The sequence below is a fragment of the Brachycentrus maculatus genome, unplaced genomic scaffold (assembly GCF_059751285.1).
Source record: "Brachycentrus maculatus isolate JH-2025_06_01 unplaced genomic scaffold, ASM5975128v1 h1tg000017l, whole genome shotgun sequence".
Lineage (NCBI taxonomy): Eukaryota > Metazoa > Arthropoda > Insecta > Trichoptera > Brachycentridae > Brachycentrus > Brachycentrus maculatus.
This window is the reverse complement of record NW_028280771.1, coordinates 1,423,602-1,441,044: the sequence shown is the minus strand read 5'-3', so window position 1 is coordinate 1,441,044 and position 17,443 is coordinate 1,423,602. Positions and strand designations below refer to the sequence as shown.

Below are 17,443 nucleotides of genomic sequence, written 5' to 3'. Positions count from 1 at the left end.
ATTGTATTGTACAAATATTTGTATTGTTTGTTTTGTGAAGCAATTAACTCTCATATAAATAAACAGACCACAGTGTCCTATGCACTTTTGTTCGACAAGAGAAGAAAGTGATCACCTACTCGTCTGGCAGTTTTCTTGATAAAATCATTTTCGCAGTTTTTCAACGACGCGCCTCAGTCATTCCGTCTCATTCGTTTCGCGTACGCGAGAGGAAGACAGGCGCGTCCGGGTAACGTACGCGCCTTGTTTTCGTACGTGCAGCCGCTCCGACGTCAGTTCTAGACGCGCCATTGCGGCGAGAGGTACTGTTTTGTCTTTGTGAATATACCGAACATTTTATTACAAAAACAAAAAAGCGCGCTCATATTATTGCAAGGAGCACCAACCTAGCGAAAGATACAAAAAATCTGTATCAAAAAACATCATAAACATACGTTTTACCGCGGTCTTTCCCGCTCAAGACAGCTGTTCTTTGTTCTTGTGTTATTGTTTTGTGTTTTGCCGATCAGTTTAATTTGGATAATTTTATTATCTGTGAGTGATTTTGAGTATCTGTCCGTCTCAATTAATCCCTGGATTACATTTGAACCCGCTTGGATGTCAAGATCGTGAGTATTTTGCCATGTTTTTCGCCGAATGACGTTTGCCGGCAGATGCACTATATTGCTCAGACCGGTATAAACACGATATTTTGGACATATGGCGAGTCAGAAGTGGGATCGCCCCTATATTTCACGACAGGAAGTCGACTAGTGTTTTAAAGTGGTCATTATTTCAATAAAACTATTTAAATTTTATCAAAACGTCAGATTCCAATGTGTATTGTCACATTTGAACGCCGATTTTGACGTTTCGCAACGTTTTTTGTTGTAAAAACAATGATAAAGTGCAAATTTACTTAAAAACAACGAAGATATCTACGAAAAAATGTTTTTTATTCATTAAATATACCCAATTTAATTTTTTTTAAATAATAAAATAATGACTCCATAGATTTTGACAGTCGTTAAAAATAACCGTCATTTGTTTTGAATCCGTATGTTTTTATGCGCACTTACACATTGCATATTTATTTTAAATTACTTTTTTGACAGTATAACATTGCTTCTACGTCTAAAAGGTTATCCTTTTCCCGTTTTCCCTTTATTTGGGATTAACAGATTTTTTTTATTGTTTAGTCGTAATGAAAAATGTCATTGTTGCAAATTTGCAACGTCGTATTTCAAATTTCAATACAGACTTTCGTTTTATTTTTTATTGATTACTTCAAACGTCGTTAGTCCAAAATTCAATACAATATACATATTTCAATAACAAAATAAAAAAAAATTGCAATTTTTTACTTAGTATATTTTTCTTTTCTTTTTTGTAAAATATTATTTTTTGCATACGTCGTAGCAGATCTACAATTACTACAGTTGGTATTAATAATATTAATCTTTTTTTTTTAATTAGTGTATTTATAAGTTTTTTTTAGTCATCGTATTTCTATATTTGTTTCATTGAAACGGTGTAGTGTTATCTTGTACATAAGAAAAATGTTCCCAGGTGACCAGTCATATGCTTGAAGCTTCAATCTATTGTAATGTATCGTCGGCTTAATCCGTAAAGTGTCCAACTCCATACGAGCACAACAATATAATTTAGCCATCGAGCAAATAAATAAATAAAAACGTGCATTTTATTATTTTGTAATTCAACATTTTCTATGTAGCATATCGTTACATTATCATTAATAATATACGTTTAAGAAAAATGCCTCTACAAAAAATCAAACCTGGGACCAATTACTTTAATTGTAACATGTTGTATTTTTTGTTTGAAAATCGTATGACCTAGAAAGTTCTAGAAACCTCCCACATTCGATTTTCAAATAAATTTATTTACATTATTCTATTCTGAATTTGAATTTGAAATAATTCAAAAGGTTATTTTCCTTTTTGTATTACATCACCCTCTCCCCCCCACTTATTAATATAATACAATAGCTAGATTTAAATTAGTACCTACCCACTTTTTCTAACTGATATAACAATTTACCCATATTACACGTACATGTGGGTAGGTCATAGATACATACCATTTTCTTTGTTTTCAAATTTCTACACTACACTCCTTTTGACACACTCAAAATGTTGTAGATTATTCATTCGATTATGATTTAAATAAGTATAAAAAATAAAACACTAAAATAAAACACTAATAACACACTTTTGTTTATTTATGTAAACACGACTAGTTTCGAGAACATCTGTAGTTCTCAAAACTAGTCGTGTTTGCATTAATATACTGAAAAGTGTTTCTTTATAATTGAAAATTGATTATTCAATACTTTCGTGGAAAATGCTAAATAAAGTGAAGTAAAAATTTTATTAATGATTTTTCACTTATATTTGTTTTAATATGTAACCTGATTAAGAAATTTTCTATTAATCTACTTCAATTAGCAAGGAATTAAAATTTATTGGTGTCGCGATTATCGCTTTGATAAATCAGTTATAAAAGTATAGATAAACATCGCTTTTTTAAACAAACCTCTTCAAATATAATGAAAAATTATCGCGTAAATATCACATATGTTTTAGTACAAATTTTGTTTGTTTTACTATTCAATTAATGGTCTAAAACTACAGCTAAATATCCGAATAATAGCAGGTTTGTACCCCATAAATAACACATTCCATTCCTCGCCATAAGGTACACATCATTCTTCAGTAATTCCTTCTCTGTCCAAGCGGCCAGATTATGGAATGAATTGCCCCTCCTTGTAAAAAATGCACCCGCTTTTAAGAATCGTCTAAGACATTACTATCTATCATTAGAATCCTAACTGTCCATCAAACCTCCTCCCTTAGCTTTTCCCTCTACCTCCTTCCCTAAACTCCCTTTTTCAAAATAAAAAAAATAAAAAGGAATAACCCGCAAAGCCTCTGCTTTCAGAAGCTTGTCTGCAGGTAAAAAAGTAAGGATAAGAAAGGTAAATGTGGAAAATGCATCACAAACACCCAGACCAATTGAAAATAAATCTGAAAATACTTTATCGTTATTATTTTTTACAATATAAATCATTTCGCAAGAACAGCGTGTTTATGATGACATTTTGCATTTAAAATAGACATCTTTTGAAAAAGGTTAAAAAGTTCAATATAATTTAGATTTCTCGTAAGAATCTTGTTAGAATCAAATTACGGGGAAAACTTAAGATGGAAAAGTGACTCCGAGACACAAAATGTCGGGCAACCTTGCCAAAAAGTATTCTTACTATGGGAGAATATATTTAAAACGCTGAATAAGTGGTTCCCATAGTAAAAGGTTGGGCACCCTTTGCTATAGAGTATACTTATTTTTGAAGAATATCGTATTTAGCACTCTTGCCACAGAGTATTCTTACTTTCGAAGAATATCCAAAATGCTCTACGTACAAAATCATTTTCTTTTAATGATAACACAAAGATTCGTCACATCCTAAGTAAAATCATAGAACTATAATAATATTACCTAAGTAACTTCACTGTTAACCTAGAATCAATAAAATGTATAAACTCATGCCTCTAGCAAAATAGCGAGTGTTTTTGCCTAGAATTTTCACTCATGAATTACTTGAAATTATAGTAACATCAAACATAAATAGTAAATCCACTCACGAGTAGACATAGGCTATAAAACATAAAAAGTTGAAGCCTGAGTAGGGTCATGATAAGCGGTGTTGCATAAGCTGTAGCTAGATTTCGGAGTCACTTGGACGTTAGGCAATTCAAAAATTCGTTTTTTATTAAGAATAATATTGATTATCGTTTGATCTTCTTAATGTGTGCGTAATAATTTATTTGCGCACTTTTATACATACAATAATACCATTTTCACCCATTTCGACTCACTTTGTGTTTGGTCTAATGGTACTGGAAAACTTGTGATGAGGAAAAGGAAACGCGCAAATGAAGACAATTATTTATTTATAAAAATAATACAAAGTTATAAGAACAAAGCGACACCAATATATCGAAAATTATAACAATTATTAGGGCGAGAAGAACAAAGCGACACCAATAGAAAAGGAGCGAGCGCGACGTACACAGTTTGAATATTAATCTAATCTGAGCCCGAAAATATAAATATATTTTTTTTACCTAACGTCCAAGTGACTCTGAAATCTAGCTACGGCTTATGCAACACCGTTTATCATGTCCCTACTCAGGCTTCAACTTTATAAGATTCATAGCCTATGCCTAATTAGTGGATTTACTCTTTATGTTTAAAGTTACTATTCTTCTAACCCTTATCCGCAACCCAATGGTGCATAGGGCACTGCATCGTATAGAAGCAGTGTTATCTTGATCGTTAAATACACGAAGGAAAGGTGATCAGCCTTCCGCTTTAAAAAAAAAAGTTACCATAATTTAATGTAATTCATGAGTGAAGCTTCTAGGCAAAAAAACTCGCAAGCCCGAAAATATTAGTCCTCCATCCCTTATATACGATTTATAAGAAGTTGCATGTGGTGGGGACAATATTGTAAACATTTAAAACTTAATGAACTGCGTCTCTTTGATCTTCTCAAATACATTTATGCCTACAATTTTAATAAACATTTTTTTTTAAATACACAATTTTCGGCATGAACACATTGGCTTTCTCGATCTTTCCACGAGAGTGGAACTGCGCAGTTCTTTCAGGACCGCCCATAGATCGCAATCGCCCACATTGATAGCGGAATAGGTACGTTTTTGTCCTGTGTATTGACACTGGATTGTGTTATCTGGGCTATATCAACACAGCTAAAATGGCGACAATACGCCACGCATGATGAAAATATTGATTTTCCCCCCATTATAAAAATATCCGTCAGGGATATTGACACGGGCGTGACGCAGAGCGACGCCTCAAGTACTAATGTACCTGAAATTAATTATTTATAATGGCTTTATTCGCTTCTTTTGTATCAGAAATAAAACACGATTTTTTTTATTATTATTTTTTTAAATTTCCACCGTCTTTTTGATTTTTTATTTTATATCGATACGTGACCGAAAATTCTTTTTTGATTTTCACAGTGCTATAAAATGTTTCATATTTCGAGAGCCAATTTAATTTTTTGACATCTCTACATTGATGAGGAAGGATATGGAAGTCTGGGCATTTACGGGGCTTACGACCGTCATAGGCAGGTTAAAAAAGATCACTTTACACACGTGTTTAATTTACCAATTCTACCCATGATTGCCAACCATACTACTCAAATTCTTGGATTTTCTATATATATGAGTTAATTTTGAAACACTGTACAAGAATCACTAGAATTTTCACTAGTGACATCTATTGATGGGACGAAGAAGCTTTTTATTGAGCAGAAATGTATGTAATTAAAATCCAGGTTTCGGACCTCATATACAAATATAATAGTTTCTGCTCAGTAGAAAAAAGCTTTTCATATGTTTTTTTTATATTAAAAAGAGAATCTGTGAGCCTAAGCGGCTCATTATTAGAAATAGGTATCAAATTGTGGTAAAGTGGGTTCGAACCGAGAAACCTGGACTCAAGAGTCCACGACACAAACCACGGGACCCACAACCCGACACAAATAATTAAGATAAAACTTCTATGAATTTGGGCAGTGTGGTTGTCGATCATATGTAGAATGATACTATAATTATATTAATACAAGCGTGTAAAGTTGTCACTTAAATCAACCTATGACGGTCGTAAGCCCCGTAAATCCCCAGACTTCCATATTCTTCCTCATCTATGTTGAGATGTCGAAAAACAATATGAGAAATAAAACTCAGTGGTATTATACAAGTGTTTAATTTAAATTAAAATGTATATTTATATATATATATTATTTTACTTTCAGGATTCTAAAATTATACTGTGCTCAGGGCAGGTATAAACGCGAAAACTGGTAATATATGGTGGCCAGCAAGGTTCTCTTGTGTTTCGCTTACCGCGAACGAAGGGTATCAATTATGTCCGCAAATTTACAATCAAAGCCGTAAAAATATTTTATGAGGGCAGGGTGTTGAACTGCGGCGGGGTTTTTATTAAGATTTGTTTTTCTGGATGTCCGTTTTATTGCTCACATTAATAGGATTGATATCTTATAAAAATATCGCAAAATTTCATCGGCATCTATTATTTATTTCGAGATTTTTTATTGCTTATTCTGTCAAGACAATGGATCGTTCACCTTACGGATGAAATCGACATGTGAAGGAAAGGTGATCAGCCTTACGCTTCAGGTACCAGTCCAGGGTAATATTGAATAAATATTGCAATGAAAAAATCACTTATATTTATTTTATTTATATATATATATATATATATATATATATATATATATATATATATATATATATATATATATATATATATATATATATATATATATATATATATATATATATATACATATATATATATATAAAATTCCAGTAAGAATTATTTTTTTTTAATTACATCATTTTTGACTGTCGATCTTCTATGGTCTTTGCTCAATCCCCTACGTTACTACGGCGAATTCTATGGGAATGTAATAAGGGTGAATCAATAACCCCTTAAATGTAAATCTTATATGCTCAATTTTAAGCAATTTTATCCTGGCATCATTTTTGACTGGCTATCCTCTGTGGTCTGCGCTCAGTTCCCTACGTTACCACGAGGATAAAGCTGAATGATATTTTATTCAGTGATCGGTGGGTAGGTACCCACACGACCCGCATCCTTTGTTTCGACTCAATCTAAAATGGCTGCCGGAAGTGGCCGCTGCGAACCACGCATTCCTCTACCAAAAACTAAGATGATGAACTCTTTGAAGGCTAAGGATGAAAATGGCGGAAAAGCCACGTGGGGTCTGTAGCCGTCTTTGAAAGCGCCATCGTCCTATTTTATAAGTTAATTAGGATTTTATATACCCACCTCTCTACCACCAAAACTAATTATGAAGTGTTGTTTTAGAGAAGCGTTTGCTATGAGCGAAATATTACATTTTGATACCGAATTGACAAAAATATTCTCGACTCTAAGTGACATGTAATTTTTCGAAAAAGCGAATGTTTTCGTTTTGCGAACACGTGAATTTATAATTAGTATATTATAACGCGTGTTTGATGTTTACGGACAATGAATAAAATATAATAGTCACTATGATGTGCTGTCACTTTTTAAACATTTTTTCCTTTTTTTTTAAAATGCCATTTTTCTATTTCTTAAATGTTTTCCGCAGATACTTTTATAAACTTTATAAAATTAAATAACTTTGTTGTAACCACTTTTTTATTAATACAATTTAACCTACCGGTTTCGACAAGAACCCGGATGATGACAAGGGTTATAACATTTTTCTATTATTATTTTGTGCAATATAGGATCCATAGGGTAAACTAACCATCACGCCGCTTCCCGCAGAGGTAGGCCGAGAGAATAGAACGCCACACCACTCTGTCTCTGCAAGCATTCTTCGCCTCTTCCACATTCATACACCGCCTCATACACATGACATTTCGCGTCATTTCTCATTTCACCGTTCCAACATCTATCATACATCGTTTTGCCGCACGTTCGTCTGGGGGATCGCATTTCGACTGCATTCTGTCTACTTTCATTCTTCTGCCAACTCCATGCTTTATTTCCGTACATCAGGGTTGGATCCAGGGCTGCGTTGTGTACTGCCAGTTAAGATTTCACTGGTAGGTTTTTATTTGCTATGGCTAATTTCAGTTCATTATTCCTCCTGTTCCCAGCATTCACTCAGGTACTTTAAGTTAATTAAATAAACATAAAACGTAATTGTGTTATTCAACAATGTGTTCGCTGAAAATTATCGAATTTAACCAATTTTTCTCGTATTAAGTACCATTTTTAAATTAATGTTTAATAACATATATAAATTATGGTTAACGGTCTTTGATTTCCGTTTACATTTTTAAGTTATTGCGGTTTCAAGTACGTTCTTGAATATTGCTGTTAAAAATCACCGCTAAACGTTGCCAAACTTGAATTAACAGACCTTTTTGATGTTTTCGGATTAATATTTCAACGTAATAAGTATAATTTAAATGTAATTACACGAAAACAAGGCCACAGTCGAAATTCAGAAGGCAGGAAAATTGAAGGACAAGAGATATACGTACGCGGTGTTTTACGCATAATAAATATTGTACTTAATTTTTATGTTTCTTAAATAAATAATTAATGTTGGAAAAATTAAATTAAAACTTTACCGTCTCGTAATCTCGAACGATTCTGTAAAACAGTGGTTCTTCACCTGTGCTCCGCGGGGCACTGGTGCTCCGCGAGCTTGTTGCAAGAGATCCGCGAAATTATGAAAACCAAATTTTAATGTTGGCTCATTAACTGTGCGATTTGAGTTGCCAATATAATGGCTAGATAGCACCTCACCTCATAACAGCGATCAAGATATCTTTGAGCTTATATCATTATACTTAAAACAATTGAAAATATCATGGGAGTTATGTGTCGGAATTCGTACAGACGGTGCTCCATCAATGGTAGTTTTATTGAAAGCATTCGTGACCCTTGATTTGTGAACCTTGGCTTATCAATTTGGATGAAGAAATGAGAGAAGCCATATCACATATTAGACCTAATATCGCTGAAATTAGAAAAAGCCGACAAGCTCAGGTGTCACATTAAATTATTTTCGCCGCAAAAAGTTTAATTGGAGTATTTAAGTTTTTATGTATTTAAAAAAAATGTAAGTAAGTTTTAACCGGTAATAAAATAATAAGTTTTATTTTTAATAAAAGTTATCTTTGTACGTTTTTTGCATCTTTAGTCAAGGTGTACCGAGAATTTTTCTTATGATCAAAAGTGCTCCCTGACTTTAAAAAAGTTCAGAACCACTACTGTAGAGTGATGATGTTTAGCAGGATTACATTTGTGGAAATCAGAAATAATCGCGCACTTGATAAAGTATGATAAAAGTTTTTTTTCTTTAAAAGTTGGGTATGTGGAATTAATGGATAACGAAAAAATTATTGAAGTGACATATTTAAATAGTGAAGATGGCTAAGAAAGACCACCTTTGCATGCGCAATAATAGAGCCTTTATACGATAAGAGTCTGCGTAATCGAAAGGAATGTATGCATGTCTCGAGATGCTTGGGTTGAATTCCTGGCTTTAATTCCTCTAACCAACCCTGTGGGAAAATGTGAAACCAATCTTACCTTACCTTACCTCCATATAACGTCACAAAAGTGTTTGGATCTTGAGATGGTATAGGCACATAGGACGCAGAAAACCTGATAATTTTGTGAACCAGGCAATTGCCATGGATCTTCCTCAAAAGACATCTAGAGGAAGAACGAAGAATTTATGGATGCTACAGAAAGAAAACATAATTCGAAACACGGCCTAGGTGACTTTGTCTATGATGAAAGGACCTACAACCTGAGGACGAGGAGAGCTGACCCCGACAGTCTACAAAGACAATAAGTTGGGATGGAGCCAGGAAGGAAAAGTTGACACTTGTCTCAATTTCAAAACCTGATCCCATTTAATTTATCTTGACATAATTGATATAGGACTATCCAATATAAATTGTTGAATATACTAGTATTTATCCAACTCTTTTTCATCGCTTGCAATATTTATTGCAAATATTTATGCATCATTATTGAATACTCACCCCTCTTCTCCTTTGTTGACTAATCAATCGATGATCGCGTGAAGTTTGTACTGTCGTTTTATTAATAAAATGATAAACTCATTTATAACGCTTCCTGCGTTATCAGGGAACACTACAGTGGAAAAATACTCTGGGCTCGACGATAACCGTACAGAGAATCACTTACATCAATACAATGGCGTGTTTATTCACTTATCCTACTTGAAATTCAATAATACTTAGTCAGTTTTCAAAACAAACTTATTGGACGGAGGTTTTGTAGCGTGCAATTTAACTCCTTGGCCACTGGTGACAACACACATTAGTAACACTACAAATGTGTCAACAATGTGTGTAATACCATTCCGATCGGGATGGTATTCGTTTCATTTTATCGGGGAGGATACCGTAGAACGGGGCTACTTGAACTTTAATGTGTTACTTGAGCCCAGTAAAAAAATAGATCTGTATTTGGTCTACAATAATGAATGTATCGACATGATTCATTGTTTCCCTGACAGGTGACGCTTATTGTCATGATACGTTCATTATTGTAGACAAAATACCGTATAAATAAATAAATAAGTAGCACCGTTCTACGGTACAAAGAATAAATTAAATGGTAGACGGTCGCGATTCTTAAACGTTATCAGAAAATCCACACTTTTCACTTGAAGACGTAATTAAATATTTCTACGTCATGAACTCAAAACACCAGATTGTCACGAATAGTGTAATGTCAATGGATACCAAATGTCCTAAAATTGTTACGATGATAAAAACAGTTACTTTTTCAAGTCAATTCAATATTATTGATGACGTTAGCGTTTTGGTGCTACGTGATAGAATTTTAAAACATAATGTCCGTTTCAATAACGCAAACATGCGTAAAAGGATATCTCGCATTTTCGCTGCATTGATATTTGCATCCTCACAATGATTGCCTTTAATGCATGTACCATCTCCGTAATCCATCAATGCTGAATATGGTCAGAATCAAAACCGTGTCAAGTTAATTATTCAGCGCTATCAACTGTATTCATGACATATTTCAATCAGAATATTGTTTGGATTAAGAATTAAGAGGTATCACATCCTCATGGCATGTTGCCTTATTGAAAATGAATTTAATTTACCGTTGGCATTCATATTCAATCGTTGCTTTTACCTTTTGATGGAGTTCTCGTGAGATCATCATAACAGCGCTTGCAACTGACGTTCCTAGTGCTGGCCTTTCACTGTTGCTAATAATTGTCGTTACGTTGTGTTATGTCTTGCATTACGTCGGCCTTCGCCTACAGTAACTAGCCCGCCTGAGGCCACGGAGTCGTAAGCGAAAGTGATCTCTCGAGCTTCATAAATCTCTTACTTGTTTTTTTTTTCATTACACGCGCAAATGTTCGATGTTGTACAGCATCAAAAATGTGTCCAGCGGCCTTTGATTACAATATTTTTTGTGTCATAATCATTGATTACAATCTTAGACGTTGACAATTAAATAAACTGTGAGGCAACAAATAATTCATACTCGGTAGCCTTGTAAAGAAAAAATAATAATTATATGACACAGCCTCGGGTAAGATCATTGTTAAAAAATGAACCTCGTGCTGTAAAGTAGACTAGTTTGCTTTTTAGTAAAGAGCAAGGTTTTTCGTGCAGAGGAATTGCAGTTTTATTACCTTGGATTCAATAATACAATTTTACTGTCTTTTTTTGACTAAATACCATTTTAGTTAAAAGTGTTTTTTATTACTCAAATCGATGCGGTAATTGTTTGTTCCTCCGTATTGTTTGATATTAATTTCGTCAGATTTAATTATGGTTTATTGTTGTATCCACGACGTTTTAATAGCTTCGCTGGAAGGCCCGTCCATTTGGACTTGGTAGGGAGTATTAGCTTTTATTTTAATTATAACTTTATTGCTATTGATTAATTATTATTTGTGTATCGGCGCACGCGCCTTGCGTTGCACAATTCCGGACGAAATCTCGGCGCTAAAGGAAAAAGTGGTCATGAAATTTCAAGTCGAGTTTAGCGGTCATGAGAGTCTGGGAACTTTTTCTTTTTTCGTCTCGGCCACCTCCGCTGTGACCCGGTGAAAGCGGACTGGCAAATATCATATAGTCTTGGATTACGATATCCGAAATTATCGCGATTTTGAAAGTGAGATGATTTCAAACTGAAACTCTTCAGAACTCGCGGATTGAGTTAGTTTGGCTAAATATTCGGCTGAATTATACAACTGAGGGAAATTCTTGGCGTTTTATCTTTATCAAATTGGTAATTGTACTAGTTTCTTCAATTTGTTAATCAAATCATTCAATTGTTGAGTCTCGTTTTCTCTTCTGACCGATTCGCACAACATCTGCTCCATTGTCCGTGTATCATTGTTTTAATTTGCTCCCTTTCCCGAGTCGGTCTGAGTCACCGTAAATTTATTGCAAACCTTATCTTTCATGGCGAAAGTGACATTAATTTATGACTCCGAGTTACCAATAGGTCCATTTTGCTCTCCTGTATTACAAACCATCGCAAAAACTAACGTGCCTACTTCATACCAGAAGAGCTATATATAATAACAAGTATTCGTACCCGCTTCACTGGTTTTGCGTAGTAGGCTTACCCATGAGATAGCCAATGTTCTCTGTTCCAGTACCTGGGCACCGTATCAGAAAAGTTTTTCTTTATTTTTTTGTTGTGTTTTGCATGTTGCTCAGGTTTGAACGTTTCTATTAAGTGCCTCTTGGCTGTTGGCTCCTTCCTTTCGAATGCCCTGCTGCGTACCGTCGAGAAGGAAAGTGGTAGTCGACCACTCTTGGTTTTATGCACTCGTGGTTGTGTTTGGTAGGATTGTATGTGGCGATACTAAACCGGTTCTAAGAAAGTCTGCCAGTTGCTATAGTTTTATAGAAGCATTCCGTGTTTTGTATATACCGGACAAAGCAGTGGCTGCGAAATTCTTCGATTTGGTTTTGGTTTGGCAGCAGTAAATATTTAACGGATTCAAAATTGGCTGCTCATGCAGATATATAGCGTTGGATATTTTTTATACCATAACGCATTTTATTCGTTTTTTTTTAAAACATACCTTTAATCTTTCTATATTTTATTGTTTCTACTTAAAAATATCTCGTTGATATCATCGTAAATAAAAGTGTTTTTTTTTGTCGTTATCACTTGTAATAACTTGTATCACTCTCTTGAAATTTGCTTAATTTTTTTTGACCCCGTCAATGATGGTAAATTTAATCCACAAATCTGATTCTTTTTGTATGCTTTTTTTCTCTGTTTTTCATTTTCAAATCCCTTCTTCACAAAAAAATGTATTCGTAAAACTATCAGCACCGAGAAAGGTTGCAATTAAAACGCCATTTTCTCCACCTGGTACCTACGTAATGGGTGAAAATGTCGGGCAATTTTCGAAAATATCTGTAATTTCGCTGCTATTTCTGATATTTTCCGATCTAAACGTGGAACTGTTAGTGAGTCATGATCATTTTCGTGTGTAATAAGAACCTCCACATTTTGGCCACTCGTTTTTTGAGCTGTTTTAAATATTGATATGTTAATTGAGACATTATTTGTAAGTGCTGGACCAGTTTGATCTTCATGTCCCTGTTTTTGGTTTATTCTCAGCCTTAGTTTTTGGATAGTATCGTCTTTTGGGTCAGTAATACTCGTCGCGTCTGTAAGAGCAAATTACTACTCAAATTCTGGTTATGTTTCGTTATTAGCATAGTGTTGCTTCAATTTCAAACAATTCATTGTCCGAGCTATAGCAAACCGGTTATTTTATTATTGTTTTTGTATTGTACGTACATAATTAAGAATGTTTCGCTTACGCAATATCCGATTCGTCATGTAGGTGTTTTATGCTAAACCCTCTCACGTCTCTATCGTCTATTTTAATGATTTTTTAAGAGAAGCGATGTTGGTGTATTCGAGTTGTTTTAACATACCAATTTTGGTCTAATTATGAAACTTTTTAATTCCAACTTCAGACAGAAACATTTTCTTTTAAGTTTTGCTTTATAAATACTACTTTTTCCTAAAATCTATTGTGACACGTGTTTCGATGCACTACGCATCACTTTGTGGTAATATCTATCTATTTTTAATTAATGATTAGTTAAATACCGCTATTTCTTAAAATCTATTGTGATACGTGTTTCGATGCACTCCGCATCATTTTAAACCGTATCCGTACACCGCACGGTGTTTGAAAATGACGCGGAATGCATCAAAACACGTGTCACAAAAGATTTTTTTAAGAAAAAGCGGTATTTAACGAGTAAAACATTAATTAAAAATGGATAGATATTATTACAAAGTGACTGCAGAATCAATTTATGAAAAGAAACATTGTTATTGTTTTTAAAGAAAAATATAATATTTATCTGGCAATTAGATGACGCTGTTTATCACAAAGATGCAATTCAATCAAAAGAAAGTAATTAAAAATGATTAATCTTATCATTGAAGTCAGTTCAGGATGTAGTAGAAAACTATGTATTTTTAAGTTTAACCCGACGAAATTGAGCATACGTTTTGGCTAAATCTTTCTTTTACATATTTTTTTTCTTATTTTCAATCGCAGACGGCGGCTCATAAAAAAAATTAAACGATTTCTTTTCAAATTCTTGATGCCGCTTGTCAACAGCAGGATTTTCTTTGCTTTGCAAATGTAAATACAACTCTAATTTTGACTTGAAAAGAAGAAAAATATATATTTTTTTTTATTCAAAAAAACTCTTGATTGATTCTTTTTCAATTCTAGCTTAATCTGTTGGGGTGGTGCTATACATACTAATGAGTTTACTTTGAAATAATTGGTTACGTTCATTTTTAACATAGCGAAAAAAAGACGGAAATCGCAAACACGTCATGTGACTCGTCTTAGATCTGCCATTATGAAATGAATTCTCCAAATTAATATTTGACATTTTCAGAGATAAAAATGTTTTTTCATCGTCGCACTAATAATGAAAATCATCTGCTAATGTGACGTTTCTTGAACGATTGAAGATATGGAAAAAATGCAAGTAATACATATGATTATTCTTAATTTCTACATATTGTCATTGCGAATTTTCTTTAATTGTAACGAAACAGGCTTCGTTTACATTAATTTAAGCACATGTCGTTCACTCCTTTCAACAACGTCATATATCAAGAATCATCAATTTTCAGTTGTGCAGCAAAAGCGGCATATTTTAAACTTAATATTTACCCGCCACAGGGCAGAAAGTGTTGTTTTTGCATTTTGAAGAAAAAGTATTGTTTAATTTTTTTTAAATATACTTAATATTTTTCAAATGGAGAAAAAACATTCAGGTTTCACCTACATAAAAAGATCTATTGCACAGTAAAAATTTCAATAAGTGGCTTGATATTTTTTAAGTGCATTTTATTATTTATTTTTAATACACTATATTTATTAACTTTAAAAACGATTTTCCGATGAAACAAGTTTTTTGATACATGACGTTGTTGAAAAAGGTGAGCGATGTGATAAAGATCGATGATAATTTTCCAATTTTTTTTACTGATTTAATGAAGGTTTCAGAGTATGAGGATTAGTCTGATCTCTTTTTATATAAACTTTTCGTTACATGTTAAAATTTCATCAGGATTATTGAATGCTGGTGTGTGTACTATCATTTTGTGTCATTCACGCGTTTAATTAATTCAATACATTTCGTTCCATCCTTTCTAATTAATCTCTTGCGATTATAAATATTTGTTTTGTCGTTTTTGCAACTTTGACTCGCTAAAGTCGATTGATTGAGTGCTTTGTCACGTTTTAACCTTTTTGGGTTATTTTTAGAGCTACTCTTTTTTTTTACCTTTCGTCCATTGAGGGTTAATTGTATTCTTGTTTTTTTACTTGTTTATCCAGTTTTTCATCCCACGCCCTGGCGTTAATACCAAACTAATTTATTTATCATTCTGTCGAGTAATATCTCCGCCAACAATGGTATCAATAACAATCAATGTCATGAGTAATGGTTTTCCTTTTTTACTGAAAGGTCTATAATATTTTTCAACAACCTTTATTGAAATGCCTCTACGCTTTTTGACTACATTCGATAGTCTATTATACGCTATTATAAATGTATTTCTAACTATAGCGATGACCCTATAACAAAAGACTTCAAGATCGATATAAATCGCCTATTGCAGTTTATGATAATTTTCTGATGTGGAAATATTTCTGCATTTTAAAAGAACGAAAAAGATTTACATACTTATATATTAAAAAAAAAATCAAAAATCAAATCCTTGTAAATTTTAATTTGATTTAGTTTCGTATTATTGTTTATTTAATTATTTTTTTGAAAATTTTACTTTTGGTTATTTATTAAGTTCTTTATTTTAATAAATCATATACATACTTAATTATAAATTACAATAATGTGCCCTCACTGGGTTTTACCGTGCCGAGGGAACATTTTACAATACTAATTAATAAAACTTTATAAAAGAAAATTGTGTATGATGTGCAATCAAATACGACACGGCAGAATGAAGCGATGTATTTCAAATATCCCCACTTTCATTATACTTTTATGAAAAGCTCTTTTATATAACATTTTCTTTGGATAATGGAAGCAGGTTGTACAACTTTTTTGCATACTTAATTATCAAAGTTCTTTCGACCAAAAGAGGTATACGAGTATGTTAAATTATTTTTGATATGTATGTGATATGTCGGTATGTGTTTTTGATATTGTAGTTCTAAGTACGTTACCGTCCTTTTGTTTGTCCGCCTCCGTAGTATAATGGTCAGCTCGCTCGGCTACCGTTCTGGAGGTCCCGGGTTCGATTCCCAGGGGGGGTCAAATAAATATAAGTGATTTTTTCACTGTAATATTTATTAAATATTACCCTGGACTGGTACCTGAAGCGGAGGGCTGATCACCTTTCCTTCATGTGTAATCGATCAAGTTAACACTGCGTTTATATGATGCAGTGCCCTATGCACCATTGGGGTGCGGATAAGGGTTTTATTATTATTGTTTTTTTAAGTACGTTACCACAAAATGTGTTGATTGTGATTTGTGGTCTTAAATTTTTGATATACATACATAAAATACCTATGTTTTAAATTTTACATTGAAACTGGTTGATTCCAAATAATACCAGTTCGATGCACCATTATTTCTAAACGTAGATGTTCTAAATATAAGAATATGACCAACAGGAGGGGACGCGGGTTATAAATCGTAAACAAACAGCTTCGGTGCTTAAAGTTGTTTAAAACCGTCACAGACCAGTTCTCGAAGTTCCCTTAGAAGTGGAAAAAAACAAGATCAATGATAAACGGATGAATGATAAACAGGAAACATAAATAATACTATAACTCTAACAAGAACAGGGAGCATTTGGCATTACCTGTGGACTGTAGAATCAACGAACAAGACAATGTGATGAATTTGAAGAGTTTGAAGTTAATCTTAGTCTTACCTCAGAAACAGACTGCTATAAAGGAGACTTCTACTACCAGATCCAACCGATCACCCGTTCTGTCTTTTGAGCTTCTAAGGTCTGACCCGCGCGTGATATCGGGGTTTCTAATTGTTCCGTCTGAGACATACGTGTCGCACCTTTTTTTTATTTTTAAAGAGAAATATTTGTGTGTTTTTTTTATTTTATTGTTTACACAAATATTTCAATTTCATACTATTTCCGCGACACTAACCACGGGACCACAACCCGACACTTGCAACAATAATATCTTGCTGGACTTGCAACTCTGTATATTAATCTAGTTTTTGCAACTTTCAAATAAGGAAGAGCACAACTTTATCCACATATA

The 17,443-nt window shown here is 33.4% G+C and overlaps 1 protein-coding gene across 3 annotated transcripts in view; it reads left to right on the top strand.

Moving 5' to 3' along the window:
* The first annotated feature begins 274 nt into the window (after positions 1 to 274).
* The window catches only part of brat (tripartite motif-containing protein brain tumor), a 512,652-nt gene continuing 495,483 nt past the window's right edge, over positions 275 to 17,443 (top strand). For all 3 annotated transcript variants that reach the window (XM_088266456.1, XM_088266438.1, XM_088266431.1), the window contains exon 1: positions 275 to 608. The gene's annotated coding sequence lies outside the window, so the exon portion shown is untranslated. The remainder of the gene's footprint in view (positions 609 to 17,443) is intronic.